The sequence below is a fragment of the Ciconia boyciana genome, chromosome 6, assembly GCF_034638445.1.
Source record: "Ciconia boyciana chromosome 6, ASM3463844v1, whole genome shotgun sequence".
Taxonomy (NCBI): Eukaryota; Metazoa; Chordata; class Aves; order Ciconiiformes; family Ciconiidae; genus Ciconia; species Ciconia boyciana.
In genome coordinates, this window is record NC_132939.1 from 33,612,832 (window position 1) to 33,627,727 (window position 14,896).

General features: G+C 39.4%; 1 protein-coding gene across 2 annotated transcripts in view; it reads left to right on the forward strand.

The window, feature by feature from the left end:
* The window catches only part of DCAF5 (DDB1 and CUL4 associated factor 5), a 76,315-nt gene that overhangs the window by 26,086 nt on the left and 35,333 nt on the right, over nucleotides 1-14,896 (forward strand). The gene's annotated exons all lie outside the window — the stretch shown is intronic.

The window sequence follows — 14,896 nt, forward strand, 5'->3', positions numbered from 1 at the left end:
GTGTGCCAAAAGCATTTTGACTGATGAATTTTTTAGGCAGAATGGGTTAAACAGCCCTGAAGTTCTCCATAATCTAGGGATAAACAGGAAGCTGCCTGTGTAACTTGCATGCCAGAACACTAGCACAGCAAAGAAGGGCTACTGCATCAGCTGCTTTTCTCATTGTCAAAAAAGTCTGCTAATGGTGGAAATCCTTGCTTCTCTACAGCTTTGTAGCTCTCTTTTACAGTGTCATCAGTATCCAAGAAGATGTAACACTGCCTGAGGTGTAGGAAGGATGAGGGAATAGAGGCATTTGGGGGACACGATGTGGAAGTATTAACTTACTGGGATTGTTGAATAGCACAACATATAACTAGGATCTGTCTATTACTTCCCTAGCCTACCTTTTTATTTCCATTGCTGTGCACGAAGTTCGCTCGTGAGAGACTTTATTTTATGCCATAAGCCGTCAAGGGAAATTCCTCCTTTCCTTCAGTATCGATGTAATCCTTCATAATACTGTGGCCATTGTGGGAGTTTTTCAGTCCTATCATTCCACCTGTGGTGCTAGCAGACATTACTAGATCAGGTAAACTTTAGCTGTTTTGTCACGATGTGTGGTAGTGGGGTTTTGATTAGGGGTTGAACTGGGTAGAAAGAAGCGGAAGAAGTATAGATACTTTTAGATGTTTGCTGGGGATTGCCAAAATAGTAACTTCCAGTGGGTTAAGCAGGGCTGCAGCACTCCTCCCATACGGGAAAGGTGAAATGGTTATATGTAGTTAATAATTTGCTGCTAGTATAACACTTCTTGTAAAACTCATTTACTCCAACTACTGTCCTGTTCTCTGTCGGTTCTCACATGGAAGCAGAGTTAAACTGATCCAGCCACTACTTAGTTTGCCTCAGAACTGGAGACTGTTCTGGGGAATCCTGTTACTGCTCTCCTGCAAAATCCAGAAAGTAAATGAAAAGCCTGGAATTCTAAAGACTAGCTGTTTGTGGCCAATAGCAGTACTGGAGCTAACACCTTCACATAATGTGTTGTGACAACAGCACTGGTGTGGTAATACTCTTCACAGATATAGGTGAGGTTTGATAAACTCACAGGATTCGGCTGGCCTTTCCTCCTTTGAAGGGGATCAGGCTTAATGCTGAATTTCTGCTTTTAATCAGCAGAGGCTTCTCAGGTGAGGTATAGTTTCTCTTTAACTTTGTTCAGCTTGATGGTGCACTGTCAGAAAAGAGGTGATTTGCTGTTAATTTCTAAACTTGTATGGCAGTCAGTAGATTATGGCTAATTGTGCAGTTTTAAACTAATAGCTCTAAATTTTCAAAGTCTTGAATGGAGTAGTAATATCCTAGTAGGTTAGAGAATTCAGATATAGATTCCACTGCTTGTCAGAATCAAAAGAGCTGCATCTACTTATTTATCCAGAAAATCTGAGCATTTTTACACCAGAGTATTTTTCTCCAAAATACCTGGCTCTTCTCCTATTGGGTTATAGGAGAATTTGTCATCTAGCTTGCTGTTACATGCCTTCAGCCAGGAGAGTTGGTTTTATCTGCTTCTTTAGTCAGGCAACACTAAACACCTCTACAAACTAAAAATAAAATATTTTTAGGGTTAGGAAAATAGTCCTGATTATGAGTAGGTTTGATTCATATACTGTGAAATTGGTTAACTTTCCAATGGGAAGCTGGGAGTGCTTTATGCTTGGCTACTACACTGAAGAAAGTAATTGAAAAGCCAGCATTTCTTGGCATGCATGGGGAAATTTAGAGACAGTTGCACAGCTCTGAATTGTGAAAAGTTTAGCTCACTTCAAATAATTGTAATTTGATTAGTCTTGCTGACTGAGTCAGGATACAGAGGCGGATTCATTTTGCTTTTTCCCAAAGTCCCTTCACAGCTTGATATCTCTTCTGTCTCAGATTTAGTGCAGCAATTGAGATTCCCCCCTTCTCCTGCAGTATACTAATAAGATCTGAATGTGGTGGGCTGGCTTCTCAAAAATAGCATATGAAGCACTGTTAAAATAGAACTAATATAAGTCCAGCATGATGACAAGTTGGCTAGTGATTCTGGAAATCTTATTTTTCTATTTTTAGAACGTGTGAGTATTGCCATTCTTTCAGGTGGACGTTAAACTGAAACCAACTGTGTTTCTTTTAAAAAAACAGTGTGTTGAAAAGCTTGAATGTGGTCTTGATTAATGAGGCTGTTGTAAGGCACTCACACCGCTAGATGGGGTCTGGAAGCTGTGCCTTTTAAGAAAATCAAAAAAGGCAAGTCAGTGCATCTTAAACTATTTACAATAAAACACGTATTGCAAATATGTATTGTTACAGAATTGCTGGGGGCAACTCAGCAAGTCAGTTTACATATATATTTCAAGCAACAACTATGTAACTCTAGCTATTTTTTGGTACTCATGTTCTCCCTTCTTCCTCTTTTCCATGCAGCCCCGTGCCCATCTCCTTCTTTTTACTAGAATCAATGTCCCCCCCCCTCCCCCCCCCCCTTACATCAACTAATCTGGAAGTTTTTGAGATCAAAATTATTATTTTCCTGTCCTATTAATGACCATCACATACTTTTAAACTGGTTTTCATACTACAAAAAGGCTGTTACAGAATTGTTTTCTGCTTGTGATGGGAGTGTTGAGCCTGTGCTTTTTACAGAGTGGGATCCATTTGTGTGTCCAGTTCAAGGGTTAAAATGCTGAGTCTTGTGTCACTATCAGAAATACGTATCTTGGGCCATTTTTGTGAGCTTGGAAGGGCTTGTCTAAAAGCTTCCAGGCCCTCATTCCTGCTATGTCCATTGCACTAATTCTGTGGTTGACCTGGTTTTTGAGCCAACTCATCATGCTGAGAAGTTAGAAAACTAACTTGGAAAAGCTTTGTAGCTTTCTTATGGCCTAGCAAGTTGAACTAGGTTCAGGGTGGGCCCAGTGAATAGCATAGATGATGGATAAGAGAAAGGGAGGCCTGTAAGGCTGAGAAGAGGATTTAAGAAGGAAGCAAGACCTTCCTCATTTGGGGAGCAGTGAACTATTGGGTATGTTCAGCTGTTCATGGCATTACTGTTTTACTTGCTTCAGTTTCTTTTGCTACACTAACCTTCCCCTTTTTTGTCTCATCAGCATGTTCCTTTACAAGCATAGCTGGTGGCTTTTTACAAAGTAGAAGAGGTGAAACTGACCAAAGTTGGGGGTGATTTACCTTCCAAGGCTGCCTGTTTCATGAGAATAAACAATAAGCAGAGAGTATTTCTGCTTGACACTTGACTTTTTATGTTCCTGCAGTACAACAAACTGTTCCAGGACCCTGGTCTTGTGTTGAGTTCTGGGAACACTTTTGTTCCCAGAACTCAAGTACCGGATTCAAGCTCTGAGTGAGGTAGAAATGCTTACATGTGATAGACCTTTTTTAAGATTCTTCTGGAAGTTAGGAGGCCTGTGCTGTCTGTGTAGTTACAAGTCAATGTACTCAAAAAGTCCAATGATTAGTTAAAAAAATCCTTGACCACCAGGGCAAACCTGGTATCCCTTGGTGACTGTAAAACTTATGGCATATTTTAAAAGCTAACTTGATCATACAAGTCATAATAAGCCCAAGTTAAAGGAGTGTCAGTTTCAGTGTTTTCCATCAACGCCTTATAGACAAAGCCAAACAGGAACACTAATTCAGCTTTGATTTCTTTCTTTGTCTTGGCTGAGGAGTAACGGCAGTTCAGAGCCTTTTTAAGCAAACTTTTTTAGCTTACATTAAATGAATATTTGTGTCTCAAGAAACACCAGTCAAGAAGGCTCTCTTAATGGACTTCAAACTAATATCAAATTTGCCTCCTGCACTGAGAATTCAGAGGAAACAAGCTCCCAAGCTGTGGATGAAGAATACCTGTTGTTAGATATCAGTGAATCACCTAGTGATTAGGTCAGTAAGCAGAATATAGAGATGGAAATTTCTTCCCTGTAATAGACTAATTAGATTCAGGGGGTTCTTGACGAAGGGCTGCTCTTAGCATGTTTATGAATGTCAGGGTATGTTGATCTTGCCTGTGTGTGGAGGACTTTGAAGGATGTGGCTGTACTGTGCTGCTGGTCTCCAGCTGACAGTGTGTTCTTTAAAGTCTTTGTCTTGAACAGAGTGTTTTCTGCCAAGTGCTAATTACTAGGTGTTCAGCTTAGTCATTGTGCTGCAAGAAAACACAATTCAACTCTTAAAACAATGTACTGAATGCATAACTTCTGGTCAAAATCTATTGGAAATCATGGGTACTCAGTACTTCTGAAAATCCAGTTCTTGGCTCCTGATTGCTTTGCCTTATAGTTTCATTTGTTTAATTTAGTTCACAGCCTTTTAAAGACCTGATGAGTATTACCTTCTTGTTTCTGGATCAGTGTAATGGTCTCTGATGGCAAGAGGAAAACACTGTATGTACTACATGACTTCTTTCAGTAGAGAGGTATGGAATATCTCTGTACTCATGATAATCTAAGGACGTAGAAGTCTTGCAGGTGGTTTATGTTAGATTGCTACACTGATGTGTAGTTGGAAAAGCTAGGTTTCAGGTTCACAAGTCCTTTGTCAGTTTTGAAATAGAATAGAAGTGGTAGCTGCCAGAACTACAGGCAGTTTGAGAACAGTTCAGAGTTTAGTTAGATGCATGTCAAATAGACCATCTTTGCAAGAGAGGGCTAAGTATTACCTCTGAATACAGGCATGGTTTATTTTGTTGGGGGTTTTTTTTGCTGATGGGTGGGAGCGCAAGGGAAAGGGAGATGATGAGTATTTGCAGCTCTGTCTGTACCACAGGTGATATTTATAGCCTATTGCATAGAGAGGACTTTAGAAAACCTGTGTGGTGATGTGGAAGGTATTCTAAGGTCATAAAACCAGCATTGTAACTGAGGCCTAGTCCATAGATTTAGGTGTCTAGTGGTTGCCAATTTTAGTTTCTAGGCTCATACCTTGAAGGTATTTGATCCTTAAAGATCATACCAGAAGAATAGAGATAGCAGTTATTTTCTGAGAAATGCTCATGCACATCCTGAGTTTTATCCTTTCTCGCTTACGTTCTTGAGCTCACTCTAAAAAGTAGCTGTTGCCTGGTTTTATCTGTGTGTTACCAAGATGTCTGGTATGTTGGCTGAAATACTGACCTTCTGGAAGTGCAAGTATAGGACCCAGTATTGTTGATGATTGTGTTGCAGGGGATATTAATCCGGGGGGTAACCACAGGGTTTGTTTCTGACAATGAGTTTAGTGAGGTTCAGGGCTCTTTAGAGGCTAGAATTGGTGCATTGGGAATTTTCTCAAAGTAGCATCTTTGGCTGTAATTATTTTTTCCTTACAGGTTTTTAATAAGATGTTACATGATGGCTACAAGAGTGGGATGGCAGGAATAGTATGTGGAGATTTAAGGTTTTTCTTCGACTGTTTTGCATTTTGATTCTGTATGTAAAGGAAAGAACCTTGTGATTCTAATCACTTTTAATGCATGTGCTTTGGGATTGCCAAAGCTCCTGCAGATGGATGAGTCCTCTACATCACTGAATTGGCAACTACCTGTTTAAATTATTTCAGTGCAACAGAAGTGTGCTGCATGTTTCTGTTTGGAGACGTTTGTCAGTCCTGCTCTGAGCAGAGCACTGTATTAATGATTGCAGGAAAAATGTGTGTATCTTGGCAACCACTTTTTCATTGTCAAGCTTAGCAGTTCATTTATTTCCCTTCCCAGCTGAACCATTTGTTGTGAATTTTGACTAACTTTATGCTGCTTAAAGTAATTAATTTACCTAGGTTACAGTATAACAAATTTTAAGTGCTATTTAGACACTCACCAGTATGGGTCAACCACACCATCTCAGATAGTTCAAATAACTATTTGTCTTCTCTTGCAGTTCAGGAAATACAACTCATCCCACAGGTGTACCATACTTGTCTATTTTGCTTCTGTGCTACTGAGGCAGCTCAACTGATCTGTGTCTCAGCCTAGAATTTGAAGATCTCCTGACCAGGTCCAACTTGGCATATTTGCCCCAAATAACACAGAAGCTAAACTTAGATTTTTTTTTCCCCTATTTGTTTTCCATTATTTCGTAGAAGTTCCTTTTAAGTGAGCTGATTGTTGCTTAAGTTCATGGGGATTGAATTATTCTTTTCTGGAAAACTTTGGGATGTGTTGAAGGAACTTTTGAATGGTAATGGCATCTGGGGGAGTGGTATTTTGGGGATGGTTTTTGGCTTTGTTTTCCTCATTGTAATCATAAATAAATCTCCAAACTGTTTGCCACAGGTTTAGCCAAAATCAAATGACTTCTTTAGTGTTAGAAATATCTAAGGTAGTCTCCTCTGCCTTTCTACTGGGGGCCACTGAAGAAAAAAAGGAGTACTTGCAAATAAGCCTTTTTGACTTTGGGCAAAGAGAGATGGTGACAATCATTAAGGCTTTAGTCATGCTGATGACTTAAGTGGTATTTCTGCTGGGAAGAGCACTTTCCTGGACTCCTTTTTTTTATGGTTGCCACTTTCAGCCAGGTGATGCTTTTTTCTCTTTTTTTCTTTCTTTTCTTTTTCCCTTTTAAAGGCAAAGTGCTGCACTAAAGTTGCAAAAGATGTAAATCAGTGAATTTATTGCTAGATATCTTTTACTCTGAAGCAAGTGCTCTTTTCTGTTGCTGGTGTGACCACCAACTAATAGGTAGTCTAGAAATACTTAAGTGTGCAAGTCTGCCGAATACTCTCTGGTATTCAAGTGTGTGAAGCAGGTACTGTAGTCTCTTTTTCCCACCTTCATGTCGTGTCCGTATTGTGGAATTAACTAGGATGGTACTGTAGGAAGGGCCCTCTCGCTTAGCTTCTGGTTTAGATGTACACATTCCTCATCTCACTTGCAGTCCTGCTTTGTGCTTGACCTTGTCAGCCCCTCTTGGGATAGAGCATTTAGCTTAGCTTTTTCTATGTTTAGGCTGGCATCCTTCAGGTAGTGGAGTGTATTCAGGTTAGTCCACTGATGTGCAAACTGAAGATCTTTTTCAATGAAAGATCTTCACTTTTTCACTGAAGTTTTTTTTCAATGACGGAATGAAAGATTTTTGACTTTCCTCTAGCATCCCCAGATCTCTTGATCAGACACACAACTGAGTTTTGTAGTACTGAGGTTCAAATTGTATAATAAAAATGTGTATTTTTAGTAGTTCAGCTTTTAATTCTTTGTTGTTCTCAGGGCTATGGTGACTCTTCTTCTGTTCAGCTTTTCCTGTCTTGATTTAGTAGTTTTCTCAAACCTTCGTTAATTAATATCCATTGCAGATAGTTACCCATCCATCATATGCATGGGGATTTTCTGATTTGAAGATTAAACTTTCACACCTATCAGCGTCCCCACATTAGCCCTGGTTTGGTTCTGGCCAGGCACTTTAAGCTAGGTACTCTCCCTTTGCTCTGTGGGATCCAGCTTGCTCCCAGAAGCAGTGGTGGTATTCAGGTTTATAATTTTCAAGAATATAAGTAGCTTCACGCAGTAAACAAGAAGTCAGGAAACCTGGTTTTGTTTGACAGTGTTGGGTAGGTCTGTTGATTGACCTCTCTTGCCCTCAGTTTTTCCTGTATCAAGGAAAGGGAATACTGCCTACTTCAAAAGTCTCATGATGCTTAATCTTTTTGTTAGCTTTGAAATTCTCTAACACACAGGTCTTTCTAAAGCAAGAATTTAAAGTGCAAAATATTGTCTATGCAATGCAAATTTAAAATGTGTAAAATAGTAATCTGTTGTTGAAAAGAAGCTCTGATTTAATGGGTTTTTGTAGCCTGCTTTCTTAAGGAAATAGGTCTCCGATCATATAAGCCTTGCCCTAATCACCTTTATGCCTCATTTCAATGAGGAGGGAATTAAAATGAGGAAAGGAATTAAAAGAGATACCATTTTTTTGTTTAAAAAAAGAAAATAACATTTAAAATAAATTATTGGTGACTGAATACAAGGGAGAGATCCTCTTAGTACATTTACTGGGAGAACATCTGAAATGTTAGTTCAACCTTATTGTAAGATAAGGGAATTAGTCTATGAAACATCAGTCTATGGGAAACTGTGGTGGAACCAACTTGATGAGACCAAAGTTGTGTGTGTGGTTGCATTCAATTAGCTTTACATGATAATTTCTGTTCACCTTGTACCTATTAGAGGCAACAGCTTTACTGATTCAAGACTGGACCGTGCTTCTGCAGGAGCATCTTGGATCTTGCCACTTTTCCTGTCAAAAGAAAAGCCTGCTTTCTTGTTGCTGCTCTTTTCTTTAATTTCAGCTTTTGTAGCTTTGGTAAATTAAAAATTCATGCAGCTTTGCTAGAGAAAAGAATTGGGGGGCGAGTGTATGTATATTATTGGATGAGAGAACAAATCTATGGCTGATGTTACTCACTTTCCTAATGCAATACAAGAATCGCAGCACAGAAATGTGTGTAGGAAAAAATGCTTCATATTACTGCAGTATTGATATGTGATTGCTTTTGCATAGACACTAAGGTGTGAAAATGGATTTACTCTTCAGGAGGAATTACCAACATTTACACTGAGATTATTTTTCTGAGGTAACATTCTCTGGTATTTGTGTTCTTTGTGTTATACTGACTTCAGTGTGTGCTTCGTTTTGGAAACGGCTCCTCTTCCTTCATTTGGCCTAAAGGTCATCTTCCCATGCCATGTCTGGCTGTATTTGCATCTTCTCTGTCTGGTTATCTGACAGAACCTACTCCTTTGTGTTTTGCTGGATTCAGCTGAGCAGTGTTCTCTCTCACAGTCTGTACTCCATCCTACAGGGTACTATTTCTGAACAGGGTGAATAATGGACTCCAGCTGTAGAATTTAGGGATTAGAAAAGGAGGAAAATGATCAGGTGATTTAGCTAGCTTGCTTGTGGTTGTTGGACAGTTGCTCTTTACTTTGTATTCTCTACTTTATTTTCTTTTTTAATCTGGCTAAATGTTTTTTTTTCTTTTCCTGCAAAACTATTTTACTGTCTACTGGATCTCATTTATTGCTTACATTACAGTAACACCTAGGTGGTTCAAGCAGAGGGTGATAATAGGACACTGTTGTGCCTGCTGACTCTCAGATCTGTAGTGAGGGCAAGCCTAGGACAGTGAGAATGTTTGGGAACAGGTCTATAATAAGACCAAAACAAACCTGGGATAGAGCTGGAGGAGGATGTGCAACATTCAAACAAATAGGGGATTTCTTTGTTTGTTGTCATTTGCTACTGTTTAATCACTGTAATGGCAGAGGTAAGCCTTAAGTCCTAAAAGGATAAAAGTAATACAGATGAGGGGGAGAGTTCCGTATACTTTATGCCTCTGCTCTTGTCATCTTCCTCAAAATACTGAAATTCTGTAGGTTTTTTCATGTGAATGAAGGCAGAATAAGGGAAAACCTAATGCTTTCTGGAGAACTGCCTGAGATCACTGGTGAAGCAACATTAGCATTCAGTGATTCAATTAGATCATAAGGGCCAAACCATGCAAGCCTTTGCTGTTATGAGCTCTGGCTGCTCTGGGTATGTAAATCTGGTGATGTTTGACATTCTTAAGGCTCCAGATGCTGAAGTCAGTTATCAGATAAGAACCTCTCTTATTAAAAAAAATAATGAATTGTTGCCCTCCTGGTTTGGAGGGAAATGTGAAGCTTCTGTTCACCTTCGAGCTTGCCACACATGAAAGTTTATTAATGATGGGGGATTCCTTTTTATACTAATTTACATGTTCCTGACCCTAACAGCAAAGAGCAGAAGGAATGACACGTTCTTGAGCATGTAGAATCTTCACCCTAAATTCCCTACTTTTCCAGTCTTGGTGGATGCAGTTGATTTTACTTGTGTGTTCCTTTCAAAGGAAAGCAAAGGTGTTTAGTTTTGCTGACAATACACAGCCTTTATTTTCTTTGGTTATTCTTTGAAAGTCCAAGCAAATACCCCCCACTTCCTGTTAAGGATTCTGGGTGATGTAGTTCTTGAAGAGAGTTCTTGTAAAGGTAGTGAGATAATCAGAAATAGTGATGACAGAATTTAGAAAAATGAGCATGTTGCTGAGAAATAGTAAAATCCTGAGTATGGCTTGTGTACCTTTTTAATCTTAAGACACTGATAGACGTCCTTCACATTTGTTAACACTTCTGAATACATATAGAGAAACTCCATACACTTTGACATGACTTACCTGCTTTTCAAAGAAACTATCTTGAGATTTCTGTGAGACTTGTAATCTACTTTAAAAAAAAAAAAAAGGTAAGCATGTTAATTGATCTTGTGCTTGCCTTTCTATTATTGGTTAATTTGGCTCTTTGTAAGTGTTTGCTCCAGACTAAGTAAGAATTGTGTGTGTTTTTACACACACAGAATAAATTTCTTCCAAATAAAACCCCAAACCTTTCTGCGGTTTTCCAGGCCAAGATTCTGTTTGCCAAGTTTCATTCCAGTTCTTTTTGCACAGTTAGAAGTTCCTCAATTTTGTGGTTACAGAAATGCTGACAAACACAGTTGTATGCAATGGCGTGTATTAGTTACGAGCATTCAATTCATTTTTTCCTTTTAAGGTCATTCTTTCATTAAGTTAGTTTCACAGACTGCTGTTTATGATATCAACACTTTCTCCCTTCCTTCCTTCTCCGTCTTAAATGACACTCATTTCCCAAGGACAGTGTCTGTACTGCAGTTCATTGTCAGATTTGTGGCTTATCAAGAGAAGCTATTCAATGGTTTTATTTAATGGTTCTATTTAATGCTGTCATGCATGCTGCTTTTATTTTATTTCTACCAAGACACTGATCTTCTCTGAGTTTTAATGGCCACTGTCTGTTGCCAAGCTAACTTTTGAATAGCCTGGGTTAAGCTTATGTTACCATTCAGGCAGTCAACTTTTAAAAAAAGAATGAAACAACCCCTTTGTTTAGAAAAGGGGAGAGAGAAGGAGAGGAAAACGCTTGTTTCAGGTATAGACTTTTCCTGCAAGTTCTGAGTGCAGTGAGACTACTTCTTCCCTCACCCCACTAGCTGCCAGCAGAAATGGATTTATTTACATTAGTGGTGCTACTCTTGGATTGAAAGCCTTCCATTGTTTGGCTGAGCTGGTATTTAGTTAACACTTGAGTGCTGCTTGTGTGCAGCATATCCAACTACGGAAATGACCATATTGCACATAACTGTCCATTCTTTCCGTCCTCAGCCTCCCTCCAGCTCCAGCATGTGTGTTTGGGTTGTAATGTTCCATCTGTGGACTAAATATTTCTCTTAATCATACAAGATGACTTTTTTAAAAACTCAGAAATGTGTGTGTCTCTATATTGCGTCCAGAGCTGGTTGGCAACATCAGCATTCCATGGCTGGCTGGGTGAGCCAAATTTGGAAGCAGACTATATCCCAGAGTAGTCTGGGTCTGGGTTCATAAAGATAATGCCTCTGGCAGAAAGGGCACCCATCTTGTTCAGGGGTGCCCTTTTAGAATTGTCTTCAGATTTCACTAGCTGTCATGGTCTGTGTCTTCGAGAGGAGAGTATTGCTTTAGTCTGATGCATCAGTAAACTTTTTAGTAACTGCAAGAAGGTGTTGCCTCTGAAATTCCTTTGCTGGAGCATGCAGTAAGGAGCAGGCAGAAGTGGCAGTTCTAACATGAGCAACATATCCGAGCATGTCTACACTGCCCCACGTAATCCTGTGTGAAAAAATCCAAAAGTAGCACTGACTAAAGGTACAGAGCAGCACCATGATGCAACCGGGAAACTGGAGGTAGTCATTTGAACGCTGAACATGCTTAAACACAGCTCTCCCCTTCCTCGTCCCTCCCCACCCCAAAAAAAGGAAAAAAAGCAAAAGCTCTGGTTCTGATTAGTTTGAAGATCTTTAGAGCTTCTTGATTCAGACATCTTCTTTAGTACTAATGAGTATTAGTACTGGTTTAATACTGTAAAAAATAACATAACTTCCCCCACCTTCTTTCTTGGAGAAGGCTGAGTGCTTTTTTCCTGCAGTTTTGATGGCGATGGAATACTCTAGAAGACATCTTGGGCAATTATTAGTTTTCTTCCTAAAGCCAGCATGGTTGTTCTGTAATCAACTAAATTTTGTAATGGAAAATACTGAAGTCTTGGTGTTACTCAGTTCTAAATACTGCTACCATGTGCGCTGCCGGCAATAGGAGGCAGAGGAAGAGAGATTTCTCAAACGCTTCATGTCTTCTATTTGTGAGCTAGGTTCCTAGCTTTTCCACCAAGATGGAGCCATGAGCTGTACTCCCTCCATACCTGCCCCCTGCTCCCCCTCCCCCCCATATTTCTGACCATATCTCTGACGCTCTCTTGTAGGAGTAGAGAAGGAGCAAATATTTCTCCTCTGTTTGGGTCAGGAAATGGATGTTTGGGGGATTTTGGTGACAGTTTGTCTCTCTTCGTCCTCATCTAACTACCTGCTGCCTCTTTTCATAGCTTGTTAAAGGAAAACACTGTCAGTTAATTTAACAAACCCTTTCAAAGAGGCAGAGAGGAAGCAAGCAGGACACAGCAGGGTGGGGAAAACAGAAACCTACTGTCTTGTGATTAGTGCAGCAAAATGCTGCACTTGGAGCTATAGAGTCTGATTTCTGGGGACAGAATTGAGGCAAGTGGGGAAAGTCATCAGCATGTCGCTCATATATGAATGGCAAATGGCTATTTTAGCATTTCTTTCTCAGCCAAACTTAGCCCACTGCCATTTTTATTAGTGTGGGGTTTGGGTTTGGGGGTTGGGTTGTTTGTTTTTCTTTTTCCTTTGAGCCAAATGTTCAAGCAGCTGCAGGACAAACTGTATTTCCATTACACGTGTGGCCAAATTGTGTGGAGTGAGGGTATGAGGTAGGCAAAGCTGTGGATCTTTTGAGGGGTTTTAACCATGCAGCTCCTTAATTCTAGGCTTCTTGTGTGTGTATATGATCATAATTTCTGAAGTTCTAGCCTTTCTTATTTCATTTAATTTCTGAAGTAAAATATTCTTTTAGAGCTTTGTTACACTAAAGTTACTGAAACACAATACAGAATTCAACTCCAAGAGGTGTTTTCTTTGATAGCTTTGACTGCTATAGGAGCTTAAGGAAAAGATCTGTAAGCAGAATGGAAGCTAGTTTAATATTACACTACTATTACTATAAAATATAATCTCAAAATATTTCAGGCAGGGCATAATAATAGTAACCATGGTAACTTTGCTTGAAGATTTGAAAGGATGGGGCATCTGGTAGGCTCGCTCACTTGTAGGCAGGAGAGAATTCTGGGTTGCAGTTTCAATTGAGAAGAACTCATAATGAGGAGAGGGGCTTAGTCTTGGTGCAGCGGTGGCTGCACCTTAACATTAAGTCTGGTTGGTCATATATGTTATGGTGTTCTTATCCATGGTGGAGAACTCATATATTTTTATAGAAAAATTGACCTTTCTTAGCCAAAAAACCCTGGATTTTGTTTTTTTGGGGGTTGTTTGTTTGTTTGTTTAATTTTTGTGGTGTGGTTTTTGGTGCTTTTGTGTGTGTGTGTTTTGGTTTGTTTGTTTGTTTTAAGGAATTATTTTTGGCTTACACAAACCTATCAGGAGAGGGGGAGGGGGAAAGAGTCTCATGTGTTTTTTGGGGTTTTTTTTGTTGTTTTGGGTTTGTTTTTTTTTTTTCAAATGCCTGACTGAGTATTTTGAGCTGGCTGAGTACTTTATTGATCTTGATGAACAGAAACTAGGGCTGATGAGGGAGATCCTAAATCCTTGTCTCTAAGGTAAGAGTTTCTAGTATTAAATTTTCTCATGTTTTTATTAAAAACCATAAACACTATTAAGAGAAGCTCAGTGGCTTTCCCTAGGAGGAGGAGAACACACACACATGTGAGAGAGCAGGACTCTTCATGCTGATACAGGCGTTCAGAAGTTTTGGTGCTCAGCTTGAAGCTCTTACTAGTTGGCTTTGAAAATGTGACTTCTGGTTCCTTTGTGGCACCCTGGCTTTGACTGTTCAGTTCACAAAGTGCGTGTGTGTGAGAGCAGTGTATTTCTAGTGCATTCATTATGCGGAGTTTTCTATTTTGTTTTTGGTTTTGTTTAACTTTGGCTTAGGAACAATAGTTTTTTAACTTTACAGTATCTCATGTAATGATGCGTGCTTCAACCTGCATGGAATGTGGCTTCCCATCCATGTGGAGTGACTCATTTTTCACAAATGTTGGGGCAGAGTGCTACATCATAAAGTATAATTCATTAAAATCTATGAATAAACTTCCCTCTAGAATCTGCAAATGCTATGCTGGCATGCCTTGTCTGGTCCAGAAGGTGCATAAAAGTCACAGCTCTTAACAAGATTTGATGGGGATTGCTCAAAACCTGTTAACAAAAGGTCGAGCTCTGCTACTGCTTAGGGACGTTTCAGTGATCACTGAACAAAAAAGGGATAAAATGTCTTCCTTCTTTGTCTCTCTTTCCATACACACAATCGTTTCAAGTACAGGGATTGAATTAAGTCTTTGAAAAAAACAGAGAGCCTGTACAATGCAAGTTGAATTTTAGGTATGCTTTGATTATCTTTAGGTTCCTGGATGGAACAAATTCCATATTCTGTTATATATTGTTTTAAAGAGAGAGCCTGGAAACTTGTGACCCTTTGTTTTTGGCTTGTATATGTCGATAAGAACTGATACAAATACTCCAGCTCTGATCATACAGCCTTATATGGGACAAGGAAACTAACTAACTCAACAGTGTGAGAGTTTTAGGTAATAGTGTAATGTGGTAGCATAATTGTCTTGCCTACTTGGCAATATTTTTAGATGGAGCAAGTTTGAGATTAGCTAAGTGACTTATTTTAGCATTTCTTGCAATAACTTGTTAGTAAGATGGCCTTTTATTTAAGA